The sequence below is a fragment of the Chiloscyllium plagiosum genome, unplaced genomic scaffold (assembly GCF_037043375.1).
Source record: "Chiloscyllium plagiosum isolate Xiang-an unplaced genomic scaffold, Cpla_swu_hap1 HiC_scaffold_34, whole genome shotgun sequence".
In the NCBI taxonomy this organism is placed as follows: Eukaryota; Metazoa; Chordata; class Chondrichthyes; order Orectolobiformes; family Hemiscylliidae; genus Chiloscyllium; species Chiloscyllium plagiosum.
The window spans coordinates 26,226,590-26,239,217 of record NW_028270172.1 but is presented as its reverse complement, the minus strand read 5'-3'; positions in this window follow the sequence as shown (position 1 = coordinate 26,239,217).

Sequence of the window (12,628 nt, the reverse complement as noted above, 5' to 3'; positions counted from 1 at the left end):
GGAGTCACCAGCTACAATGAACAAGGCCTCAGAATATTCTGTCTCAAGACTGTTTTTAGTGTTGTATACTTCATCAAGTGCACTCTTCTGCACAGGCTGGGAAACCCCAGGGCCCAAGTGGATGCACCGACTTGCCTCCTTGAGCAATTCCTGGATCGACTAGGAGCAGCCACATACCCAGGAAATGTGGGAAATGCCCTGGACTTAAGGTGATACTAAAACGTCAGGGTTTCAAATACCCCCCTCCCCAGCATACTCCTGGCAAACACACAAGCCATTAAAAACAAGATGGATGAGCTCAAAGCTAGACTTACTTTCCAAAGGGATTTGAGAGACTGCTGTGTGCTCTACTTTACAGACATAGCTCATTCCAACAGCCTTACAACCTGAGGGTTTCTCAGAATGCCTAATGGACCACTCAGTGTCTTCAGGCAAGGTAAAGGGTGGTGGGGTCTGCCTTCTAATCAACACCTCCTCGTGCTCAGATGTGGTGACCCTGGCAATTTAATGCTGTCCGGACTGAGGATGTCTTACAGTGAAGTGCCATCACTGTTACCTGCTGCACAGGTTCACCCCAACCCATGTGGATGTGAAGAGTGCACCTTTTGAAGTACACAATGCTACAAACAAACAAACAAACAAAGTCTTGAGACAGAATACCCAGAGGTCTTGTTCATTTTAGCTGGCAACATTGAGCAGTTCAACCTCAAGAATGTGCTACCAAAAAACCATCAAGACATCTCCTTTCCCACCAGAGGATTTTTATTTGATCATTATTATACAAGCAAAGATGCCTACCTCTCCATCCCCTGTCAGCATCTTGGAAAATCAGATCACAACACTGCGCTCCTCCTCCTGGTTTACAGCAGAAACGGAAGTGTGAGCACCCAGTACAGAGAGTAGTGCAGTGTTGGTCTGAGGCAGTGGAAGGGCCTTTACAGGACTGCTTAGAGTCAGTGGAGTGGTCCATATTTAAAAACTTAACAGCCAACATAAATGAATAGAGGTGCTTTTGTTATACCGCGCGTTTTGTCAACACGAATTGGCTGTAACGCGATCGATGAATAGGGGACACTGTTTCTAAAGTGTGAACTTTTAAAACATGCATTCGCTGTAACGTGATTACATCACCAACATTAAGAGCTATTTTTATGGAGTTTTTTTGTAGCGCAGCATCGCACAAAAACGTAACCATCATGTTATAGAAGAAATGACCATATGTCACTACTGTCACAGAATTCATCAGTATGTGTGTAGCATAAGTTAATCCGAATGTTCCCCAACCAGAAACCACGGATGAACTAGGAGATCTGCTCCCCACTGAGATCCAGGTCAAGCCAGGAGACCCTGAGCTATACAGGAAATGGAAATACAAATACCACCTTAGTAAGGCCAGAGATGCCAAAAGGTAATACCAAACGAAGCTCGAGACCCACCTAACCACACAGACACCCGTTGTTTGTGGCAAGGCTTACCCAACATAACGGGCTACAAAACCAAGTTGAACAGAATCTCAGGTATCAATACGTCCCTCCCCGATGAGCTCAATGCATTCTACATTCACTTTGAACAGAAGGTCAGTGAAATGTCACCCATACCAACAGTCTCGGGCTCACTTGTACCCATGGTCATTACCACTGATGTTAGAGCAGCCTTCTCAAGAGAGTGAACACATAGAAAGCGACAGGCCTGAATGGAGTTCCAGGCTGTACACTCAGACACTGTGGGGACCAGCTAGCAGGAGTATTCATAGACATCTTCCACCTCTCCTTACCGCAATCTGAAGTCCTGTGCCAAAGAAAAATCATGCAGCATGCCTCAATGACTGCCGCCAGTGTCTCTGACCTCCACAAAGTGCTTCAAGAGGTTCGTCATGGCTCACATCAACTCCAGCCTCCCAGACTGCAGTGAGCCTTTGCATTTTGCCTACCAGCCAAATAGATCCACAGAGACATCTCTCTAGCCCTACAGACATCCCCAGAACATGTGCATTACAAAGGATACTTATGTCAAGCCCCTACTGATTGAAGGCAAAGCTGTAGTCAACACCATAATTCCAAACAAACTCACCTCCAAACTCAGACCTAGTCTCGACTCCCTCCTCTGTAATTGGATTCTCAACTACCTGTAAGGATAGACAACAACTCCTCCATGATAATCCTCAACATTGGTGTCCCACAAAGCTGCGTACTCAGTCCCTTACTATATTCCTTACCCACACACTATGTGGCTAAATTACGCCCCAACTCCATTTACAAGTTTGCTGATGGCACCCGCTTTGGGGTTCGGATCTCAAACAATGACGAGACTGAGTACAGGAGAGAGACTGAGTGTTTAGCAGTATGGTGTAAAGACAATAATCTCTCTTTCAAAATCAGCAAAATGAAGGAGCTAGTCATTAACTTCAGGAAGTGAAGTGGAGCGCATGGCCCTGTCTGTATCAATGGAGCTGAGGTGGAGATGGTCAAAAGCATCAAGTTCCTGGGAGCAATGATCACCAACAATCTGTCTTGGTCCACCAACATTGACACAATGGACAAGAAAACACAACTTCCTTAGGAGGCTAAAGAAATTCAGCACACTCACAAGGGCTCTAACCAATTTTTATAGTTGCACCATAGAAAGCATCCTGAATGGATGCATCACAGCGTGGTATTGCAACTGCTGTTTCCAAGACCGCAAGAAACTGTACAGAGTTATGAACACAGGCCAGTCCATCTCACAAACCAGCCTCCTGCTGCCTCAGGAAAGCAAGCAACATAATCAAAAATCCTTCCCACCCTGCCAGGCAGAAGATATAAAAGTTTGAATATATTGAACATATTCAAAAACAGCTCTTCACCACTGCTATCAGATTTCTGAACGGACCTCTCAAATGTTAACGTTGATCTCTCTCTCTGCACCTTCGCTGCAACTATAACACTATATTTTGCACACTACTCTACTACTCTGATTCAGTCTGTATGGTACAATCTACCTGTAGAGCATGTAAAACACCACTTTTTACTGTATCGCGGTGCATGTGACAAGAATAAATTAAAGCAATAAGCCAAGTGGCTACCTCTGTGCTGTAACCAGTTTATGATTCGATAATATGGACAACCTCCTAGTGTGCTGTGGTGCATGCAGCAATCGGAGGCATGTTCTCCTTGCTTCTGGCCTCCTCTTGAGCTCTTCGCATGTTCTGTTCTCCCCAGGACTGATCAGCCATGATCATAATGAATGGTAGTGCAGGCTCGAAGGGCAGAATGGCCTACTCCTGCACCTATTGTCTATTGACTCTTGCTTCCTACAGGCTTCTGCCAAAGGCAGACAGAATTGACAGTGAAAAGCAGGCACACCCATCTAACGGAGGGCTGAGAGTAAACAGTTCTTTTAGAAGCATTATTAAAAATAAAAGCCTATTTGCATGCAACATTTTCATATTCTGAGTATTATGACATTTTATAACTTGGCTGAGCTGTTCTTGATGCCAAATCAATGGGTGCTTCATTCAAAACGATTGAGAGGTAATGGTGTATGACAGTCTGTGTTATATATGATGATGCAAGACGGAAAAAGTTGTGTGCTCATCAACAATTTCCTGGGGATTTAGAATTGATACTCTGCTATAATTATATACCACATATTCCAAATTACTATTCAGAAAAGTTGTTTTTCTACTAACCTGTTGACTCCCATGGTTCCCTAGTGTGAGCTCTAAGACAGCAACATTTTTGCCTCAGAGTTGGAAAGATGTGGGTTCAGGTTCCATTCTATGCCAGTAATGAGGGAGGTGCTACCTTGTGGACAAAATATTAAACTCACGTGGATATAAACGGAGCTGAAAATATGTTGCTGAAAAATCGCAGGTCAGGCAGCATCCAAGGAGCAGGAGAATCGACATTTCGGGCATGAGCCCTTCTTCAGGTATTCTTCAGGCTCATGCCCGAAACGTCGATTCTCCTGCTCCTTGGATGCTGCCTGACCTGCTGCGCTTTTCCAGCAACACATTTTCAGCTCTGATCTCCAGCATCTGCAGTCCTCACTTTCTCCTGGATATAAATGGGGCCATGACACCATTTTAAAGGAAGAGACACAGTGTTCTGGCCAATATTTATCTCTCAATCAATCAGCATGGCACAAACATCAACTGGCCACAATTGCATCGCTGGTTGAGGCACAGAATTGGTTGCTGCAATTTCTACTTTTCAACAGTAGTTCCGAAAGCCACTCAGGAAGTAGGTGGATAAAGCAGGGGGCAAAAGAAATACCAGATGGCAGAAAAGAAAAGGATGAAGACATCAGTCAAACTTTGGATCAGTATTACTCATCAGTGACACCTGTAGAAGAAACTTTTGCTTAGAAGTCAACCTTGACAAACAGTGTACAGTGAAAAAGTGGTACAACCCTAGATGCAGTCTGTCGTCTCCAATGGTGTATAGTTACTATCATAATGACGACACATCAACATTACTTAATTGGCTGGAAAGCACTTTGTGATGATCTGAAGTTACGGAAAGGCATGATATAAATGAAACATGTTTTACCTTTTCAAAGTCACCCCGTCATAATTTGTGAAATGTACACATGAAACTGTTGTAATTAACAGTCAGTAATTCTCACCACACCAGCTCGAACCATCTACATTGAGGTAAGGTAAAGTCACCACAGCCCAGGAGATCATTGGCTACTCTCTTATTAGAAAGCGAGAGATTTAACCTGATGGTCACCACACCTCATGTAAGGGGAAGAGGTTGAGAAGGAACATCCTCATGGTTATCTCAGTCAGCGTATGAATTGACTCCATATCACTGCTATGAAGTTGAAAGCATGTACGATCACTTTAAGATAGAAAGTGTTTTACTGAATTTTAAGTACTGCCAGCTAAAGGTCAGGCTGTTCCAAATGTAACAACCGGCTGTTAAATGAATACCTATGTTTTGATTGTTATTTTAAGAACAATTTGAATTTAACCAATTAGGTTAAATTATGCTCAGGATACCGGAAGCCAATGGAATTTGAATTTTATTGTTTTGACACCTGGAAACCAATCAAATTATAAGAATTTAATGTGTCATTGGAGGTATGTAAACCCGGTGTTTTGAAAACGAGAGGGAGAGCAACTGTCATCGAACAGTGAGCAGCTGATGTAGAGTTAGAGAGCTAACTGTCCATTTAACATGTGCTCTTTAAAGAAACTAGAAAACACTATCAAAATGGTACCTTTTCAAGTGAAACATACTCTCAGTAAGACAGACGACGACCCTGGAAGATCAGCAGCAAGAGTGAAGATACGAAAGAAAACAGACACGGTGTGGCTTTGCGATTAAGTTAATGTAATTTTAATAAGTGTTTTATTGGAACAGCTTTTTTTTTAAATAGAGTTGGAGTTAGAGAATAAGTAGTTAAAGAGAAAGGGGAGTTTGAATTTGTGAATAGATTTTTGTTTAATGTTCACTATTAGAGTTAGAAAAATAAATTAAAGTTATTTACTTCAAATAGTGGACTTTGGAAGTTCTTCGTCACTCACATCTTAACAACTACAGGTAAAGTTTTCTGGGTGTTTGGTTTAACTAACATAGGGGTTCACCTCCATATCAAAACACTGCTGGGTATCACCATCACAAACCAGCCCTCCAGCCAACTGAGCAAACTTGACTCCGCCAGGTATGTTATTGATTTGGACACATGAAAATGAATTTTAAGTTTACTATTGGAAAAGACTGTATAAAATGAAAGTCATTTCCACAATAAATGAAGAAACTCTGATCATTAAAATTCCAAAGGTATTTGCCAGGGTAGACATAGAGACGGGAATACAATGAGGGGGGAGGTTCTACTTTTACTTTTATTTCATTCATGGGATGTGGGTATTCCTGGCTAGGCCAACGTTAATCCCTAATTGCCCTTAAGATGGTGGTGAGCTACAGTGACAGATGTATGTTTCTCTCATTAGACCAAACCTCAAGATATATTGGCCTTAAAAAAGCATACAACATCGGCTTACTAGAATAAAACTTAGAATCTAATATTTAAAGTAAAAGTAGAGTTTATACAAACTCAAAAGTAGAGTTTTTTGTTTTTCCTGGAATTTATATAGTTAAATGAAGAATGATTTGCCTAAGATGTTCATGTCATTAAAGGGAACAGATTCTGTTAAGGACAGGGGAGAAAAGTAAACTGACATTTTTAATTCCCTTCTTTTATTGCTGATGTTGGGGCGAGAGGGGTCGGGTTGGGTGAAGGGTCATTGGATCTAATGGGTTAGGTTTGAGTTGTGTCAAGTTGGAGGGTTGTTGTTGGGTCCAATGAGATTGGTCAGGAAGGGACTTCAAAGTCAATTGGGTCAGTTGTACTGGGTCAGGTTGGTTCCGGTGAGTGGGTGGCATTGGTAAAGTAGGGCCCGGACAGGCCAGGGGTGGATGTTAGGTCCAGCGATGGGTAGGAGTGCTGGCATGGTAGGTGAGTCAAGGGTGGGGATAGTGTCAGGTTCAACAGATCAGGTTGTTGGGGGGGGGGGGTGGAAAAACATTGCCCAGTGGGACTTGGTGAGGTTGGAGAGGGGCTGGGCAGCAGGCTCAGCTGGGTTGGGAGGGCACTGTTGGTTTCGGAGTGCAAAAGAGGCTGGGGCAGAGTACTAATCTGGTGCATTCTGTTGGTGGATATGCCAGGTGCAACAGGGTCAAGTTGTTCAGGTGTTAGCAGATCTGGAGAGATTGTGTTGGTTGAATTGAGGTGGTGTCCAAATGCAGTAAGATGGATTTAGGACATTAGTAGATGTCAGCAGTCAGTTGGTGATTCAGTTACCCCAGAGTTAAAGCAGGCGTTTAATCCTGTAATTTTAACTATTAAGCTGAAGTGTATCAAAAGTTTCTGAATCCTCTGACTCTGAAGGCTACATTCCCTCTTTCAATTTCTTCTACATGGAGCTCAGAGCTCCTTGTGAGGTAGCGATGCCAAAACCAGGAGTCACTAATGGGATCGCTGTCAACTGGCTTGTACAGCCTCTCCAACTGGCTACATGGCCCTATAACTTAGGCAGAGCATTGTTTAAGGGACATTCTTGGAAAGTTCCAGACACAGGGAATTGCTGATCTCAATGTTTAGCTTCACATGCAATTACCTTGGAAACAACCTCTTTGGGATTTCTGTATGGTTCCAATGTGAAACTCCAGTCTATAATCCTGCAACGACTGTCTGCCCATTGGAATTTCTGGACTACGTTTATTGACATATTCATCCTAAGTCTAAACGTAACATCAATCACTCAGCACTCGCATGTTCAAGAGAAAACAAAAGATAAGCTATTCTTTTGTTGATAACTCTGTAGCTGTATGTTCACATGTCTAGCTCATTGGTGGGAAATGGTCTTTGCGGGTGTAGTGAAAATTGAAATCTTTTCCATCCTTGAATTGTATTTTCGATGAGTTCATATAGCCCAACTCAGATATCAGGATGATTGCAAAATTCCCTTAAAGAATAAATGTTCAGCAGCTCATGAGGTTATGCACTTGTAATTTACATAGAGAAGGTTCCATTTTTTTGCAATTAGACTTTGGAATCATGCTGGGATGACTTTTTTTTAAAAAAAAATACTTCATAGCTTACTACTGTGCAAAGGTCAAATATCAAACTGCCTTTTTTATTTTTCAAAAATCTATTTTTCTGCAGACTGTGTAAGCCTTTTTCAGAGTCTTGGGAAAATAATCATAGAATCGCAACAGTGTGGAAATAGGCCCTTCGGTCCAACAAGTCCACATCAACCCTCCAAAGAGTAACCTAGCCAGACTCACTCCCCTACCCTAATATCCTATATTCATCCCAAACTAAATGTACCTGACCTATACATCCCTGGACATTATGGCCAATTTAGCATGCCAATTCACCTAACCTGCACATACAGTCAGAGACGTACAGCACGGAAACAGACCCTTTGGTCCAACTCATCCATTACCAGATATCCCATCCAATCTAATCCCACCTTCCAGCACCCAGCCATTTTTAGATTGAGGGAGGAAACCGGAGCACACGGAAGAAACCCACACAGACATGGGGAGAATGTGTAAATTCCACACAGACAGATGCCCAAGGTGGGAATTGAACCAGTGTCCCTGGCGCTGTGAGGCATCAGTGCTAACCCCTAAGCCACCATGCCATTTGTGAACTTCAGTATCCAAGCCCAACAATTCAATAACCCAGAATCTGGACACCTTTCCAAGGTCCAAAACCAGCTCACCTTAGAAGAAAGAATTATTAATGAACCTCTTTCTCTCCACCCCCTTACCGTAGTGTTAGGTAAGGGGTAAACGTAGGGATATGGGTGGGTTGCGCTTCGGCGGAGCGGTGTGGACTTGTTGGGCCGAAGGGCCTGTTTCCACACTGTAAGTAATCTAATCTAATCTAATCTAATCTCCCAATCAGTCCACACCGACCCTCTCAAGAGTAACCCACCCAGACCCAGTTCCCTCTGACTAATGCACCTAACACGATGGGCAATTTAGCATGGCCAATTCACCTAACCTGCACATCTTTGGACTGTGGGAGGAAACCGGAGCACCTGGAGGAAACCCATGCAGACACAGGGAGAATGTGCAAACTCCACACAGATAGTTGCCTGAGGCCTGGAGGTAATCTAATCTAATCAGATCAGTCAATACTTTGGCTGTCCATCCAGGTCAGTTGGGAGGTGGAGCACAGACAGTCGTGCAGTCACCAGAATGGGCATTAGCGAACATTTTGGTTGTCAGGACTTTGCGGGGGTGGGGGGGTGGGGGCAGGGGTTGGTGTAGAGTCAATGCTGAGAACCAGAAGCAATAACCGGAAAAGTGCAGGGTGCAATACTGATAAAAGGGATGTTCATTATATAATGGGGGCGGGGTTCAAGCCCCACTTGCCCCAGAGGTGTGTAATAACATCTCTGAACAGGTTGATTAGACTGTATCTAAAGCGGGCAAACTGGTGGGGAATGTGAGGATATGGGATGCTGTAGGAGAGTGATCCGATAGTTGGGTCACTACCAGTGTGGTCTCGACAGGGGACTGTGTGGCAGGATGTTGGGCAATGACCAAACTGTAATGAAAGGCTTGGGGTTGGGTTGAGGAAAGGGGGGAGGTGGTTGGGGTAGTAAGGGTAGCATTATAGTTCAAGGGGATGTGGGAGATCATGCATTCAGTAGAGATGGGCTCTCTGGAAGATGCTCAGTAGAAAGGGACAGGGTGGTTCGTTTTGGGGACGGTGAGGGGTGGCGGGGAGCTGAAATTCAGGTCTGTTCCCAGCATCTGGGCAGTCAAACAGCTTAGAAGTAACGGTACTCACCATTTTCTCAAAGGTAATTAGGGAGGGTCAATAAAGCTGAGACAAACATTTTCCAACAGGGAAAACAGTAGAACATTGCGCTTGTGCTTTCATTTCTACTTGGGCTTCTCCTGCTACAATTAAAGCTCCACAATGGCCCTCCTATTTTTCTATCAACAGTCAAGACAGGGTGCTTTCACTGACAACTGTGGCTCCTTCCAAACAATAATTTGAGTGGACAATCTACTACTTTGATGCAGACTGCTGAAATTCTCCACCATTTGTGGGTGGCACGGTGGCACAGTGGTTAGCACTGTTACCTCACAGCGCCAGAGACCCGGGTTCAATTCCCACCTCAGGCGACTGACTGTGTGGAGTTTGCACGTTCTCCCCGTGTCTGCGTGGGTTTCCTCCGGGTGCTCCAGTTTCCTCCCACAGTCCAAAGATGTGCAGGTCAGGTGAATTGGCCATGCTAAATTGCCCGTAGTGTTAGGTATAGGGGTAAATGTAGGGGTATGGGTGGGTTGCGCTTCGGCGGGTCAGTGTGGACTTGTTGGGCCAAAGGGCCTGTTTCCACACTGTAATGTAATCTAATCTAATCTAACCTCCAATTAAAAATAGGAGCTATAATACTAGCACATTTGCCGATAGAAAACAAATGCTGATAGCGTGAATTAAGGAATCGCTTGGGTTGTAAAGCCAAGACAATACTGATGACCAAAACGTGGATTTGTTTTTTCCACATGCTCTGCTGAAGATGGCTTCCAGGGGGAGCTGTTGTGTGAAAAAATGCTATTTCGAGTGCTTTATATCTGCTAAGGCAATTTACTTTGTTATCAATTTTGTCAACTTTCTGACGTGGCTTACTCCATCTTGTATAAATGAAACAACTGCTTAGACAAAGAAAGATTTTCACCATCCTATATAAAAGGTTAAACCTCTGCATCTTCACAACTTGCCACACCTCTTTCATCCACTGAAGCTAACAGTTCTTCTGTATCAAGATTGAACCAAGTGAAATTTTATTAAGTTGTTAAATGAAATATGAAAACTGTTACTCATTTGCATCAATCAGTTAGGAATAACAAAGCACATTAATAGTATTAAGTGAAAATTTATAAGTCTAGCTTGTGGTAACATTTGCTTCAGATTCTATAGCTTATAAAGGTTCATAATGTTGTAAAACTACATGTATGATTAGGCAACTGTCTACCTTTTTAGAAGAGCGAAGTGATGATATCGATGTTACATCATTACCTGTGATATTCCTGTTCCAAGGTTTTAGTCCAACCTTGGATTACCAAATACAGTAGGAGCTATTAATCATGAAAATCAGGCAGCCAGCTTAAGTAATAGAGCCCAGACCATATTGGTGTGTCCTTGGCCCAAGCATCTTCAATCTTCATCAATGACCTTGCCTCCATCATAAGGTCAGAAGTGGGGGATGTTCACCAATGATTGCACAATATCAGCAGCATTTGTGATTCATCAGATACTGATGCAGTCCACGTCCAATTGCAACAAGGGCTGGACAGTATCCAGGTTTGTGCTGAAAAGTGGCAAGTTGCATTTGTGTTACACAAATGCCAGGCGATGATCATCTCCAATAACAGATAATCTAACTATCATCCCTTTATGTTCTATGGTGTTACCATTACTGAATACCCCAGTATCAGCATCCCAGGGATTACCAAATTTAAACTGGACTCACCATATAATACAATGGCTCCAAGAGCAGGTCAGAGGCTAAGAATACTGCAGCAAGGTAATGCACCTCCTGACTGCCCATATCTTGTCTATCAAGAAGGTACTACCAGGAATGTGATGGAATATTTAATCACTTACCTGGACGAGTGCAGCTTCAAAAACACAAGCAACTTAGCATCATCCAGGAAAAGAAAATCAGCTTGATTGGCACACATCTACAAACATCCGGTCACTCCACCACTGACCCTCAATAGCAACAGTGTGTACCATCTACAAGACGCACGGCAGAAATTCACCAAAGAGCTCAGAAAGCACCTTTTAAATGCATGACCACTTCCATCCAGAAGAATAAGGGCAGCAGATACATGGGGACACCATTACCTGCAATGTCCCCTTTAAGCCACTCACTATCCCATATTTCCATTTGTTCACTGTTGCTAGGTCAATACCCTGGAACTCCATCCCTCATGGGTGTATCTACAGCATAGTATCAGCAGTGGTTCAAGGCAACAGCTCACCATCACCTGTTCAAGGTCAACTCGGTATGGACAATACTCAAAATGCTGATCCAGCAAGTGACATTAATCTACAAGTGAATAAAAATGATTTGTGATAAAGTTGTAATGTATTTGTTTCACTATGAATAAATCTTCTGATCTTAATCTGTTCATAGTACAAGAACAAATATAACATAACATATCGCAGAAGTCATGTCAGAACTTGAACACATGATCAAGTCTGTTGCTCCAATGTTACATGGGACATATTACTACAGACAGATATTAACCTAAAAATTTCTTGGTAAAGTGAAACGAAATAAACAAAAACATATGAAATCTGATAGTGACCTAATGATCAGAAGTGTCATTGGTTATAACGTGCTTCAGTGTCTGAAGGAACCCGTGAGTGGGTATTTAATTAAGTAACTAAATGTGTATTTTTGCAACAGTAATTGACGGAACTGTAACAGCAACTCGGAAAGGCTTGTAACAGAGAGTGAATCAGATGTGGTAAAGTGACCTCTTGCCACTCAACACAAGTGTGGTTGCCCATAGGATCATGGATTCTAAATATCAAGTGGGTGTTTGTAAGCATGATATGGGTAAGAGTTTTGGCAGTGTTTCATGGTTTACTTTGGTTTAATAAAGAACGAAAGGCCTTAGGTTATTGATATCCAGCACAAATCTGACAGAGCAGAAAACATGGGGATAAAAGTCTACAATACACAGTCAGAGACATTGCCTTCCGGATCATACATTGAACTTCCTGTTCAGGGGGATGTAAATTTGAAGAAGAAACAAAAGAGTTCCATGGCGTCCTGCCAATATTGAAATCGACCAACTTCTACAAGAACAAATTAACCAGTCAGTCAGTCATTTCAGTGGTGCTAATGGCATCTTTCTCTATATTTTGTGGTCATGTTTTACCACACAAACGATGATGAAGTACTTTGAGGCATGATGAAGATGTGGAAAGTGTGTTAGAAGTACTAGTTTATTTTAAGGTACCTAAACTCTTGAGTTTAAAGAGTTCTGGCAGAATTCCATTTTGAGCAAATTCATACCTCTGTAAACATTTTAGAATAATACAGAAACATTAATAATAAGATAGCTGTGAATAGATTACACAGAATGATGAATTTCCT